Source organism: Protopterus annectens, chromosome 1.part0 (assembly GCF_019279795.1).
Source record: "Protopterus annectens isolate FY-2018-M chromosome 1.part0, PAN1.0, whole genome shotgun sequence".
Classification (NCBI taxonomy): Eukaryota; Metazoa; Chordata; order Ceratodontiformes; family Protopteridae; genus Protopterus; species Protopterus annectens.
The window spans coordinates 237,872,175-237,888,053 of NC_056725.1; the positions used below are offsets into that span (position 1 = coordinate 237,872,175).

Here is a 15,879-nt window from a genome sequence, read left to right on the forward strand (position 1 = left end):
TTGCATATGTAAAAAGATTTATTGTAAATGGGAACCGATTGAGTTAAAGACGTAATCTGAAAGGGAAAGGGGAGGGCTGTGAAATGGGTAACTACTCTGCTGGGAAAGAATTCCAGAGACAGAGCTCAGTTTCAGACAGTTCCCGTCTAATTTAACTTGTGGGGACCAGTGTTTCCTCCCTAACTGAATCTGTAATGTCCCGTACTGAGGCAAAGGAAAACTACTTTGTTGTTGTGAACAATACAATCTGGTGATCAAAAATAGTATAAGCAAACTGTGCTGTTGTATGTATCCTCCAGACACAGTTAAACAGTAACGCTTTTCCCATGGTTATATTCTAGAAATCAGTGCTCAGCTGTGAAAATAAACAGTTTTGTCCTACAAGACACCCAATTGTCATATATGTACAACAACATATTAACATGATAATTACATACATATATGTACTTAGCTTCAGAATGAACCAGGTAACTGCAAGGAAAAGTAGAACATAATCAGAGCTAATTTAGCTGCGCCTATATCACTGCGTCTGATAATATTTATTAAAGTGCCGAAATATTTGAGGCATACCTCTCAACTGTCCAGATTTTCACAAAATATCCAGATTTTTGCCTAATATTTTTGGTCTGTTCTTCATAAAAGTTGTGGTTTAATGAGAAATCACTGAGGACTGAAGTATCTAAATAATGACATATATTTGAGTTTCAAACTTCATATCCCTCAGAAAATGCATGCTAATACACATCCTGTTATTCTAGGAACTTTATAAGTTTGCAAGAGTGAGATTTTAAATCTGTCCCTATTTGTGAACTTTTGTCCCCCATTATTTGAGGCTTTATCGGGATTTCTTGCAATAAAAGTTTGAGAGGTATGTCTTTACGACATTACGTACTGTAAAGGAATAGACACAGCTAAGTAAACCAAGATGGTGTTTTGCAGGCCTTTGCAGTTGCATGCTTTGATTCCTTACTAAAACTATTCATTATTTTATTTTTCCTAATACTGAATGTTTTAGGAATGTTTCCCAGATAAACTTAAAGTCTGAATCAATGACTACCACAGCGTTTTCACTAAATTCAATGCAGGCAGTTGCTAAAACTGTGGGCAAATTGTCTGATACTACTGTAAACTGAAATAAGGTAAATGACCTGCGAAAAGCTAAAAGTAGAGGACCAGTGTTTGATTCTCACAGTGCCTACAAAGACTGCATAACTGTCTCAGTATGTCACAAATTATAAATAATGAGATAACTTTATAAAAAGGTATTTGTGAATGTTGGATCTCACATAAGACTAACTTTTTTCTTCAACACTGTTTTACTTAATGTCTATTCTCTACTAGGCCATGACTGAAATGGGGCCCCATGGTCCATTTCCCACACTTACAGAACAAAATAAATAAATAAAAATCAACACAAGTAATGAATGTATAGTTGCCCATTATGTGGGATTTCAGGGTAAATGAGAGCTTAGCTGGGGACATTGTCACCTTTGTGATGTCATCCTAGCAGTAAAACTTCTTGGGCTTGCCATGCCTCTCATGGCTATGCATGTCTATTGAGAGGGGAAGTCATTTGCCTAGCTGTTTATCTCACATTGAGTGCTTACTGAATAATTCTTTATTAGCTATGCTTCTTTTAATAGGTTTGCTTGCAGTGAATAGTCTGTATCTGTCCAGTCAAACAACTTGCAACTATTTGCTATGAATCAGTTTAATATATTTATATATATATAATATATATATACATGTATATATATATATATATATATATATATATATATATATATATATATATATATATATATAGTTCATAGGTTCATACTAGGCTATCTGCCCTAGGGCATTTATAGCCAGAATGTGTTTGGCTTTTGCCACCCATTTTAAATTTATTTTGCTATGCCCTTTTTCGAGGTTAGTATACTGTGCCTCTGTCTAACAGTGACACAGAAGTGATACCCGGGGTAAACCTACGATCTCCCATCCACTCATCAAGATTCCTCTTGAAGAGAGTCAATGAGGGACTCTACACATACACACACACACACACACACACACACACACACACACACACACACACACACATATATATATATATATATATATATATATATATATATATATATATATGTCAGTGTCTGATATCATCATACCTACACATCTAAATGCATATTGTTTTGTTTTACTGAAACTCTGAATAGTGGCTACATTGTTCAGTACTGGATCTCATTGTTATTATGAACGACAAAAATGAGAATGATGAAGAGAAGTAGTTATAGTTATTCAGCATATGAATACACAACACCACAATGTCCAGGGACTGTATCGTACGCACTTTGCATAAACTTAATCTCAGTGAATACAGCAATTATTTCACTGAAGACAAAGTAGACAAGTGCCAAAACCATGCATGACTTGTCTGACACCACCGTACATGGAAATACGTTAAGCAGCAGTGATAATGTATACATTGTGGACCTGTGTTTGATTCTCATTGTGTCCACCTACATTGGATAACTGTCTAATCAAGTTAACAATAATACATCCTGTGACACCTTAATAAAAAAGGCATTTGTGGCAAGTCAGTCTTATATAACAATAACAAAATGTATGCGTGAGTTTCCTCTGAGTGCTCCAGTTTCCTCCCACATTCCAAAGAAATGCAGTAGGTGGACTGGACACTCTAAATTGGTCATAGGTGTCAGTGTATGTGTGAGTGTGTAATATGGAAAAACTACCACCGAAGGGCTAGCCATCTGGTGGTGTAAATCTTCACTCTAGATGATTGACACTGTTGAAGTGACACCCCGACCCATGTGCAAAAATAGGAAAAGGGGTTGAGGATGGATGGATAGATACCCAAGTAGTCCAAACCATCTCACCGAGCCCAATATCATTGACTGCTGCTTTTCTGAGTCCAATAGTGAATATTTGCTACCTTGTCTAGTGGGATATAACACTGTATCACCAAAAGGGTTAAAGTGTGCTGTGCAGCTTGTTTTTTAGGTAACATAAGCCTGGAAAAAGGGACAGGGGGCAATCGCATTTCCAAAGTACAAACTGTTCCTCTTTCTCTTTGATAGTGTAACTTTAGAGATGGAAGGTCATTGTACTTGGTTTCTCAATTGTGTGGGGGTTTTAATTGCTTGTGTTCCATGCTGCAGAGTTCTGGAAAGATAGAATTTATTTAGGTGGAATGGATCGCTCTTGCATGTATCATGAAAAGTGAATAAATCTGCATTAACATACCACAATCTTTCATACAGGTACAATGGCTACAGTTGTCCAACAGTTTCACATATAATCTTTAATATGCCTAACTCTATCCTTCATTTTCTAGGGCTATATCAAAGTGGGAATCCAAATGTATTTAATCAACAGGACTGTCTGCTGTCCCAGAAATGAAAAACAAAATTTGTGACACCCATGGATGTTGCTGCCGAAGGTAAATTATAAAACAAGCTATCATTGGAATATGCATGAGAATTGTATGAACTTGGTGCTAAAAAATCTGTACTGTAACTGGACTTGCAAATACGGCATCATTTAAAGAGGTGTTCCAATCAGACTGACACACTTTAGATTACTTCCTGACTTTGCTGGCATCCCTTATTTACTATGTATACCATAAACTTGTTAATGTAATTTGTCAAAATCAAGGTACATTTCTATATTGTAATTTCATTTTAAAAATGTTTTCTTTTCTCCTTTATGGCTATTGACAGCCAAATTCTCTCCTATCCATCACAAGCTCTGCCACACTGGAAAGTCAAGTGAAGCAGTAATCATCAGGCAGTGTTAACGGGAGTTTGCTCCCCCACCTCCTTGACTACCTCCATTGTACCTGCATCTGTACATGAAAGTGCTTTCTTCCCAAAGGACTTAGGGTGTGTTTCATACCCAACTTAGAGGTGGACCCCCAGTGTCACCAGAACATGGAATTACATAGCAACCATGACTAATGTGTATCTGACACACTAATATGGGAACATGAGGAATTATCTAAGTAACCTAACCCCTCCCTTAAGCAGCTGTGTGTATGTATTACCTCAAAAAAACAGGAGTGGCAATATGTGCATACCCAAGCATGCATTCTGCACCTGCACTGAATGCACTGCTTGCTGGATGCATGCACCCATCTTCATTTCTCCGTAATACCCAACCTGTTCCTACTAGCTATCTGTAATGCTGCAGATCAAGCTGCCTTCCTTTTGCCACCAAGGGTGAGCTGGTACCAGACATTTAGTAAGATATTTCCCATTTTCTTCCTTCAGTGCCCAAACTGGTATATCTACATGTGGCAAGGATCAAATTCCTTAATTATCACCTTCTTATTACCTTAATCACAGTGAATCAAGGAACAGAATGCTAATCACTGTTCTGCATAACAAATCACTGCCAGTGATTAAAGTGTGCAAATCACAGTAAATCAAGGAACAGAATGCTAATCACTGTTCTCCATAACAAATCACTGCCAACGATTCATATGTGCAAATCACAATGAATCAAGGAACAGAATGCTAATCACTGTTCTCCATAACAAATCACTGCCAATGATTCATATGTGCAAATCACAATGAATCAAGGAACAGAATGCTAATCACTGTTCTCCATAACAAAATCATTGCTGGTGAGTCAAGTGCAAATCGCAATGAATCAAGGAACAGAATGCTAATCACTGTTCTCCATAACAAAATCGCTGCCAGTGATTAAAGTGTGCAAATCACAGTAAATCAAGGAACAGAATGCTAATCACTGTTCTCCATAACAAATCACTGCCGACGATTCATATGTGCAAATCACAATGAATCAAGGAACAGAATGCTAATCACTGTTCTCCATAACAAATCACTGTTGATGAGTCAAGTGCAAATCACAGTGAATCAAGGAACAGAATGCTAATCACTGTTCTGCATAACAAAATCGCTGCCAGTGATTAAAGTGTGCAAATCACAGTAAATCAAGGAACAGAATGATAATCACTGTTCTCCATAACAAAATCACTGTTGGTGAGTCAAGTGCAAATCACAATGAATCAAGGAACAGAATGCTAATCACTGTTCTCCATAACAAATCACTGTTGGTGAGTCAAGTGCAAATTGCAGTGAATCAAGGAACAGAATGCTAATCACTGTTCTACATAACAAAATCGCTGCCAGTGATTAAAGTGTGCAAATCACAGTAAATCAAGGAACAGAATGCTAATCACTGTTCTCCATAACAAAATCACTGTTGGTGAGTCAAGTGCAAATCACAATGAATCAAAGAACAGAATGCTAATCACTGTTCTGCATAACAAAATCGCTGCCAGTGATTAAAGTGTGCAAATCACAGTAAATCAAGGAACAGAATGCTAATCACTGTTCTCCATAACAAATCACTGCCAGTGATTCCTTTAGTTTGGGGGATTTTTCCCCTTCTTTGTGTTTGTGCAACAGTGAGATTAGTATAAATAAGTCTGTGATGTGTGGGGGATTGATGCCCACATGAGGGGTGCAAGAGGTTTGCCCCCTGAAAAAAGTGATTACTGTTGAGTTGTTTCTTTTGGGTATTTCAGGCAATGTATTCATTTCATTGGTTCCTAGATATTTTATAATCCAAGGTTTCGTGGTGTACCACCCAAGCTAATAGTCAGGCTTGAATCACCTGCGTTTCAGTCAGGTCTTTAGGTCCTTATGTCATGCAGCTGATTTTTTTTCATGTTTCATTTTGCTGAGCATTTCTCTCTGATGTTTGCATTCAACACCTCTGACTATTTAATACCTGTAGTGTTACAACAATAGTACCAAATTTTTGATCAGTACATTTTGAACTATATTTTACTTTAATATTATAACTTATTTTTATTATTTTTGTCAAATATACTTAATGACTGTATATATTTTCCCCACTTTATAAATGTGTATCTGCATTTAGTCACTTCTTATGTCACTAGTTACCATTTTTCTTTTCTTAGCGGGGGGGGGGGGTGTCCAGTGAAAATAATACTTCCTGATGGACCTTCCAATTTACCAAATGGAATAACGTTTTATCAATTGTAATTATATAAACAGATAAATATCAAGACCTGGTAAACAATAAAAGTAAATTTAAAAAAAAAGTTAAAAAGATTGCCAAAATATCATGACAGATGCATCACTGTGGCAATTCAGGGTTGGTGAGATATTTTCTGTGATGTAATGAAATACCCCCACCATTTCATATGCACTGCCATTTCTTATCAGAATCTGTGTTTCTACACTCAGGTGAACATTAAGTGTGTAAAACATCTACAACCTAGTGCTTCACAACAAGCAACTAAAATAATGATGATGACAAAAAACACTTTAAAGAGCTTGTGAAGATGAAAAATACAGCTTCCTGGATCATACTTGTGGGTGCTGGCTTTGACTAAGATTAAACTACTTTTTCTTCATAGTTGGTAAAACTTTCATTAATGGCTATTTCATATTCTTTGCCCTGGTTGATGTAGACTTTGTTAATCTGAAATCATCCTGTCAAATTAAGTACACAGACAAGTTCTGATAACCGAGGACTAATGCCCTTACAGTCCAATCAGATGAACAAATCCTCACCTCACTGCAGATTAAGCATCGTGGATCAGAACCTTGAGTCCAGCCCTTGGACTGCAGCAATCACAAGAACGGCTTCACAGGGTCATTTGTATCCATAGCTCTCAACTGTCCAGATTTTTGGTTTGTTCTTCATAAAATTTAGTTTTTTTCACAAATCACTGAAAGTTGAAGTCACCAAATAATTAAATACATTCAGCTTTCAGACATCATATCCTTCAGAAAATACATGCTAACATAAACCCTGTTATTTTAGCAACTTTCTTAGTTTATAAGAGCAATATTTAAAATCTGTCCCTATATTTAGGTTTTTGTCCCCCCATTATTTTAAGCATTGTTCATGTTTCTTGCACCAAGGGTTGAGAAATATGTTTGTACCATATGCTTGAACTACTGGGACTTGATGCCTTGATCTCTAATCAAGATATCAAGGACAGTGCAGTGGTGCAGTGGTTGCGTTGTTGTGTCACAGCAAGAGGTTCGTCGGTTCTATTCTTGGCTGGGGTACCTTCTGTGTGGAGTCTGCATGTCCTCCCTGCGGTCATGTGGGTTTTCTCTGGGAGCTCCTGTTTCCTCCCAGGTTATAAAGACATGCACCTGGAGCATTTCTCCCTGGGTATCTGCTGAAAACTGGCTTTGTTACAAGTCAGACTTTTCCGGTAAACATATGTTAAATAAATAAATAATGCATAATAATCTGATTGCTGGGCCTGTTGAACCAGTTGCCAAAAACATGGTCTACGTGAACTATCAAAAAAAAAAAAAAAACTAGCTCCCTAGTTGTACAAAGTCAATACGTGGTTAAAACAGTGAAATCTGGCTGGCAAATACTTCCCAAACAGCACAATCCCTGCATTCCCCTTCAAAATGTTTGGAGGTCTGTGCTTCTCAGATGTCATTCCCAACCTGACATGCATTCAGTGATATTCCAAGAAGTGAGTAAGGAAAAGAAAGCCAGCATATTTAAGAGGAACAGTAAAACAAAACCAGCAAACAAAAGGAGAACTAATAAACTGAAGAGAACATTCCGGCAGTTCTGAATGTCTTCGGTTCTTTTTTCCATTAAAAGGTCAGCTTTTCTCAGAAAGGCTATTTATGACTGCTATGCAAAAGATAAAGTATAATAAGATGATGGTTTTATAAAGTGGGACCAAGTTCTCATTTTATGATGTGAATAATTCTTAGCATCTACTATATGAAAAGAAGAACTTTTAATATTAATTTGGAAACTACTGACTATGTACTCACCAAACTTTATTAGGATATCACTGCATGTTTTCCTTACTTATTCAATGCTTATGCATCACACATCACAGGCTTCTGATCATAAATCCCATCTGCATATAGCCAAGCATTACAAATATATTTAGATTACAACACACAAAATAAAAATCGAGTTTGCACTTATCTGGAAAAATATACCTTAAATAAAGGAACATTCCGTGGAGTTGCAATTTGCTTTTTACTTTTCTATTTCTATAAATAAAACATGAGAAGCCTGTGGTAATTGTATAGTTATACAGTAAGCCGATGACTCCATCTTAGCTAATAAAAAATACCTCTGGAAATGCTATGCGAGTAATGCTGCAATCATCTTTAACAAAAATGTGGAATTGTTGAAGAAAACAAGCTAACAGTTAACCACAATATAACTAAGTTTGTGTTACCTAAGGGCAAAGAACTCTCAGAAAACAGAACCAGTCTAGGAAACATCATCTCAAAAATAAAATGATGGCTGATACATTATCATTAATAATATGCACTAATTTCATTCACGACAAGAATGACCAACCACTGAAAATGTAAAACATTCCATCTCAAAAAAAAAAACAGAGATGTGCTCTGTAAGCTGAATGGCTGCTATTTAAGCAGCCAACTATTTGTAATCACAGTGACTGTATGCTTTGGCCTTATTCTATGGCACTTAATGTTACTCTCACTCACCAAATTTGACAAAACAATGACATAGGGCTCTGGTGCGAGAACACTTTATCTGCTTGAGATAGTGACACCCTGAGTTTATTAATTCTGTGCTCTGGAAGGTTATAGTTGATTAAAAAGCCTGAATTCTGGAGAACCGAGATTGATTAGTGATTCTGAATTCAACAGGACTGTGCTTGATTAACAAGCCTATGTTATCCATCTGTTGTGTGTTCTTCCATAATAAAAGTTATGAAGTAACAAAGGCCAGAAATGAGGATGTGCCTGCCTGACAGTCACTCTAAGCTGGGGCATGTATAGAAGAACAAAGACACATGTCCTGCCTCTGATCCCAAACATGCTGGTGCACTGGGGAAAGGTCCTTCCTACTTGTAGCATGATAACACTAAGTCACAGTTTACCAAACCTCTCCCCACCACAAAAGGATTATACAAAAGTATTATAAATTAAATAAATAGATAATACTTTAGGAAAGAGATGTTCATGAAGATAGAAAAGCACTTTGGAAATGTATATTACAATACAGTCATGCATGCTGAATGCATCACAATAAACTCATACAACTATCCTCACCTTTTAAAAGTGTGAAATAACAGCAGCTTTTTTTGGGGGGAGGTGGTGTCATGTACAAGTTTATTCCTACAAGTCAGTGAATATTAGCTGACCCATTACTCTTAATTAGAAAATCAAACATCTCCAAAAGAAACATGGCCACAGAGACAGCCATATCCACACTTTGAAACAGGCAATCTAGGAGCTTAGAGAACTGAAAACAATAATCATTCTTTAGCAAATGAATAAAAGCATGTGCAACAGTCCATGCAAATACATGCAAAAAAGAGAATAAGCTGAGCACAAACAGTATGGCTTAGTTTAAGACCAAATTAAACAAAGTGTGCGTGAAAACACTCCAGTATTTAGTAATCCTATGTATGCACATTACCTTCCTCTGTTACAGACTGCAAAACAGTGGAAGTGTGTGTGCACTACTTCATACGGTCACTTCAGGAACACATATGCCATTTCATTTCTTGCTAGTTATCGCTAGTTATGCTAGCATCGGTGTGGTCCTCCTGCACTTTAGACATTGACAAACAGAATGTGGCTCACTGGTATTGTGAATGAAAGCTCTCTATCTATACCAGTAGAGTTACATATGGCAGTGCATCTCAACCATTACATTACAATGATAATCAGTCTGTCTGTGTTTTAATATAATATTTTTTACACTGTGTGCTTCTGTTACTACATGCATACATGACTTGATCTAACTTATTTAATGACCACAAATATTATTTATTGAAGGTACTGTCTTTGGCACTACCTAAGCTGTCAAATGACAGTTGGCACAGGGGGTTAAGAACCTGTAAAGAAGCTGTTTCCTGTGGTCCAGGGCTTGACTCCCTCAGCCTGCATTGCCTAACAGTGTCACTTTAAGCAAGTCAATTAACCAGACAATACTGCTGGGCTGTGTCTGAAAAAAGTCCAGTAAACAAATACAGATAAACAAAATTAAATAAATGATGGAAGTGATGTCTCAATTACTGCTTGTTAATTTATTATACACATATTTTCTTGATTTGGTTGTCCAGTTGGATCGAGGTTGATTTCCAATGGATGCCTGGGAAGGAAGACAGCTCAATGTACATACTAAGGTGCATAATAGCTATATTAACCACAACAACTAATAACTAATAACAAATACTAACCTACTGGCCGACAAATTTAGATTTAACTTTACCCCTTTCTCCCTTCTGTCTGTCCCTCAAGATATACCTGAAACTGACTCACCTCCAGCTATCACATAAGACCGTCCTAAAAGTGCTATCAAAAGCATAATAGATGGATCCTGGCAATATCCCCGGATGCATCTTAAATAGCATGAATCATGATTTAGCCACATCCCTAATAACACTGTTCAGTCTCAGCCTCCATACAGGTTTTGTACTAAGTGAATGGAGAACAGCTACAGTCATTCCCCTGCTTAAGGGTGGACCTTCCACAGACTTGAGAAATTACAGGCCCATAAGTCTGACCAGCCTCATATGTAAAGCTATGGAAAGACTTATCATAGAAGTAATCAGACAGGACATAGGGACCCTCCAAATAATGGAAAGGTCTCAGTTTGAATTCATCAAGGGCAGGTCATGCTTACTCAAGCTGGTGGACTTTTTAAAAGGTCACCAAAGCAATGTGACACTCATCCCTCTCTAACATAGATGACAAGCAGGCAGGGTATTTCATTTAGATGCTATAATACATAGAAACACATCAGGATGGATAGCAGCATCATAAAATATAAACAAACTCATTAACAGACAGAATTTACATACATACATGCTTACATCTCAACGGTTTACTACAAAATGGCAGTCAGGCTCGCACGTGCTCAGTATTTATATACTTGTGCAAGCCTTTGAATAGCTTCTTAAAAGTATATACATGCACTAATCTACAGCCTCCCTCTTAAAAAGATTGCCCTTTGTAAAAACAATACGAGAGTTAGACATGCATTACTATAGACATTAGAAACAAAACACAATATTCATGCCCAAATTGTCATGTATCTGCTACATTGTTTAGAGATACGACCAAATATCGTAACATAGCAATCTGGCTAAATTTATCAACAGAGACAGTCTTCAGTGAACAACTCGCATCAGGAACTTCTGGATTCATCACAGGATGGAGAATGTCCTCTGGAACTTCCTCAGGAATTGGAACACCGAACAACTCACTCTGAGATAAAGAGTCTTTCTCATAGGCTATGTGTTGTGGTATAGGCTCAGACCAGTCTCAAATGTTTCCAATTCCACCTAAACTCAGCTCCTTGTGATTCCACAATGTATGATCTCAGATCTTGGCAATTATTGTTCATGACACCAATCCGATCATAACCTCTGGACATTTGCATCCTTACCACTTCTCCTTCTCATAATGGATTGAGGGGTTTTCTGGTTTTATCATAGTAGGACTTCTGGGTTAAATGCTTCTTCACCAGATTGGCTTTCACTAACCTGTTGTCTTGACACATGGAACAAAAATTGACTACTGATTGGTAATATGGTTCTGGTTTGTCTCGACAGAACTCTCTGAGAAGGGGAACCAAGATATTTATCACAAGGAACATTTCTGAGATTCAAGAAATTCAGGAAAGAATCACTATTATCTCATTTTGGCTTCTCTAGTAACTGTTTTGCACTTTGAATTGCACGTTCTGCCAAACCATTTGACTGTGGGTACTCAGGGCTATGCGTGAAATGAGTAAAGTCCCATTCTTCAGCAAGTCTTTTGAACTGCTGGCTTGTAAATTGTGTGCCATTGTCAGAAATAACTTTGTGCAGACTACCATGCACTACAAAATTATGTTTCATCTTAGCAATGACAGTACTGCATGCTAAAGTGGGAAGCAGGTCAATCTCAAACTAACTGGAGTAAAAGTCTACAAACACCAAATAATGCTGACCATTCCAGTTGAAGATGTCAGTGGCTACTGTTGACCAAGGTAGTTCAGGAATCTGGTTTAGCTGAAGTGGTTCTTTCTGTTGATGTGGCTTTGTACTATTACACATGGAACAAGATGAAAGTGCTCTCAATGTCTTGTGACATAGAAGGCCAAAATACTAGACGTCTCGCCCTTCTTTTGGTAGAGCTGGTAGCTGGGCAACTACAATGCAATATAGTAATGTACTCTTGTTGCAGAGACTTTGGAACAATTACTTTTAGAACTTTCATAATGATACCTTTGTCAGACAAAATTTCATTTCTGTATGGAAAATAAGGTTGCACTTCTTGGGTAAACTAGATTGCTTTGACGGCCATCCTTGAATGATAAAGTGGTTGAGCCTCTGTAAAACTGGATCTGTGGCTGTGTGACCTCTCAACTCATCAAGACATGTGAAAGAAATTACTCACTTCCATGACTTCAAAATCAATGTTGTCATTCTTGTGCTGTTCTATGGCATTTCTGGGTGATCTGGATAATGTATCAGCAAGATAAAGAAGTTTGCCTTTATTGTAGACAAGAGTGAAATTATTCCTTTGCAATTTCAGCATCATGCATTGCAATCTGGCTGGAGCTAAATTCATAGGCTTTGTCAGAATAGTAGAACCACAAGAAAGCCACAAACTATGTAAAAACATACAAACAAAGGCAGGAAAGCAGGAGTAAGTCCACCACAATTTATTAAATCATGTAAACATAAGCACTTTCATCAAGTGCATTGCAAGACTTCTTCAGATAAAAAATAAGCCCAAATGAGCCAGGTTTAAAAAAAAACACTCTGTATCACATGATCAACCCCCCCATGTAATTAACTAATTAAAATCAACAATAAGGAAAAACATTTTAACCCTTCCCCACCATGAAATACATAAATACAGGCATGTTAAAAACTTGAAAGTATAAAAAACTTGAAAGCATAAAAACTGTAAGCCTTTACCAACATTGATTTCATTATTAATATACATCCAATGGATGCTAGTTCATTTAAACCAGGGAATCCTACAGTATTCAAATGTAGTATCCAAATCAGTTTCCGGTTTTCTAAAGTCAACAGCCAAGGTCCACCCCTTACATTCTTTTTCACCTATTTAATCACAAGAAATTTAAAATAGTGTCCAGGGAGTTTTCTACGATGTGCCTATAAGGTGCATTAGTAGTTTATTTCCCCTGAATATCATAGTTGTGTTCATAATTACATTGCTTGTGCATCTGCTCAGTCTTGCCTATATAAATGGCAGGACATACCTGACATAATGCCCCATAAACTACCCCAGGACTATTACAATTATAATGTCCTTTTATCCTAAGGGTAAAGCCATTAATTTCAAACAATTCCCCCACATAAATAAATTTACAAAAATGACACCTGCCACATTGATACATATGTCTAAGTTGGGTGTCACCAGATCCCATTATGGGTTTTTCCACCAAATTTTTGATGTTAAGCCCCCTTCTCCATACAATAGTGGGTTTCTTACTAACTTTAGATCTAACCTCACCATCCCCAGTCAAAACACCCCAGTATTTTTGCAGAATCGCTTAGATTTGCTCGTAGTCCATCGAGAATCTAGTAATAAAGGACAGTCTGAAACTGACATCAGGAATTACCTCAGTCCCATTTCTTACCTCATTTACTGCAAAAGTTCCATTAACAGAACTATAATTGGGGTAGGCCAGATTTCCAATCAAAATAGGGGAATAAATACCCAGTTGTTTCTTGGCTACTACTTCTCTTTTGATTTCCTGCACAAAAGCCACAGGATAGTCTCTCTTTGTAAACATTTTTTCCAAGAGAGTGCATTCTAAAATAAAGGAATCACAATTAAAAAGCATCCTTGCAGCTCTTACAAATTGTCCTCTGACAACTGCTTTTTTCTGAAGAAGGGGGTGAAAACTATTAAAATGCAAAAAAACATTGGAATATGTGGGCTTCCTGTATATGGTGGAAACATATTGTTCATGCACCACATCCTTGTCTAGTTTTACATCCAGATAACTAATACTCTCACAACCCACCACATGTGTAAACTGCAAAAAACTAGTTGTATTGTTGATGTAATCCATAAAAATACTGACAATGTTATTATCATCCTTCCAAATGAATTGTGTGTTCTTACATCATTTGTGGCTTTCTTGTGGTTTTTCTAGTATGTTTAGAAGCCATTTACATTCATCCAAGTGATTCTGCAAAAATACTGGGGTGTTTTGACTGGGGATGGTGAGGTTAGATCTAAAGTTAGTAAGAAACCTACTATTGTATGGGGAAGGGGCTTAACATCCCATAATGAGATCTGGTGACACCCAACTTAGAAGTATGTATCAATGTGGCAGGTGTCATTTTTGTAAATTTATTTATGTGGGGGAATTGTTTGAAATTAATGGCTTTACCCTTAGGATAAAAGGACATTATAATTGTAATAGTCCTGGGGTAGTTTATGGGGCATTATGTCAGGTGTGTCCTGCCTTTTATATAGACAAGACTGAGCAGATGCTCAAGCAATGTATCTATGAACACAACTATGATATTCTGGGAAAAAAACTACTAATGCACTTTATAGGCACATCTCAGAATTCCCTGAACACTATTTTAAATTTCTTGTGATTGAACAGGTAAAAAGGAATGTAAGGGGTGGACCTTGGCAGTTGACTTTAGAAAACCAGGAGCTGTTTTGGATACTACATTTGAATGCTGTAGGATTCCCTGGTTTAAATGAACTAGCATCCACTGGATGTGTATTAAAAATGGAAGCACAACTTAGATAAACTTGTTGGTAAAGGCTTACAGTTTTTATGCTTTCAAGTTTTTTATACTTTCAAGTTTTTAACATGCCTGTATTTGTGTATTTCATGGTGGGGAAAGTATAAAAATGTTTTTCCCATTATTGTTGATTTTAATTAGATAATTTCATGGGGGGTTGATCATGTGACATGGAGTGTTTTTTGTTTTTTAAACTTGGTTCATTTGGGCTTAATTTATCTGAAAAGTCTTGCAATGCACTTGAAATCACTTATGTTTACTTGATTCAATACATTGTGGTGGACTTACTCCTGCTTTCCTGCCTTTGTTTGTGTGTTTTCTCAGAATAGTGACTAAAGGTTGGTGGTCTGTTTTATTCTGGATAGGTCTACCATAAACATAATCATGGAACTTCGAACATGCAAACACAATTGCCAAAAGCTCTTTCTCTACCAGAGCATACTGCATCTCAGTTTGGGTAAGAATTCTCATTGCACAGACAACAGGTTGATGATCCTCTTGTAGAATGACTGCACAGAGACCAAATTTCGAAACATCACAGGAAAGTGTAACTGGCTTGTGAACATCATAGTATCTGAGAGTTGGTGGACTAGCAATTCTGTTTCAGGAGGTGCTCTTTACTCCATTGCTATAGCCAAGGTGTGGAATTCCTTACCCATCACAATGAAAACCACTTCTAACCACATCATTTTCAAGAAGTCTCTGCAAGAATACTTCTCCAAACTATGGCTCTGTGCATGCTCAAATAATTCTTCCAGCATTACATGAAACTAGAAACCTCTTCTAACAACTTTAACACTTTGACATATCTATCTATCTATCTATCTATCTATCTATCTATCTATCTATCTATCTATCTACCTACCTATCTATCTATCTATCTATCTATCTATCTATCTATCTATCTATCTATCTATCTTCACTTAGTTTAACTCTTCTCCCTCTCTGTTTTATGCATCCTCAGCTACAAGTTGAAGTTTAAAGAAAAGAAAGCCTAATTCTAATTGTATATCATGTATATATTGTACCAGGATGTAAATCATTATTATTTTTGTATTTTGTATAATGTTGCTTACGAGTAACTTGAATCTGTTAACAGTCGCTAT

At 36.9% G+C, this 15,879-nt stretch overlaps 1 protein-coding gene across 5 annotated transcripts in view; it reads right to left on the reverse strand.

Moving 5' to 3' along the window:
• ADGRG6 (adhesion G protein-coupled receptor G6) overlaps positions 1-15,879 on the reverse strand; it is a 1,156,656-nt gene that overhangs the window by 1,056,031 nt on the left and 84,746 nt on the right. The window lies entirely within an intron of this gene.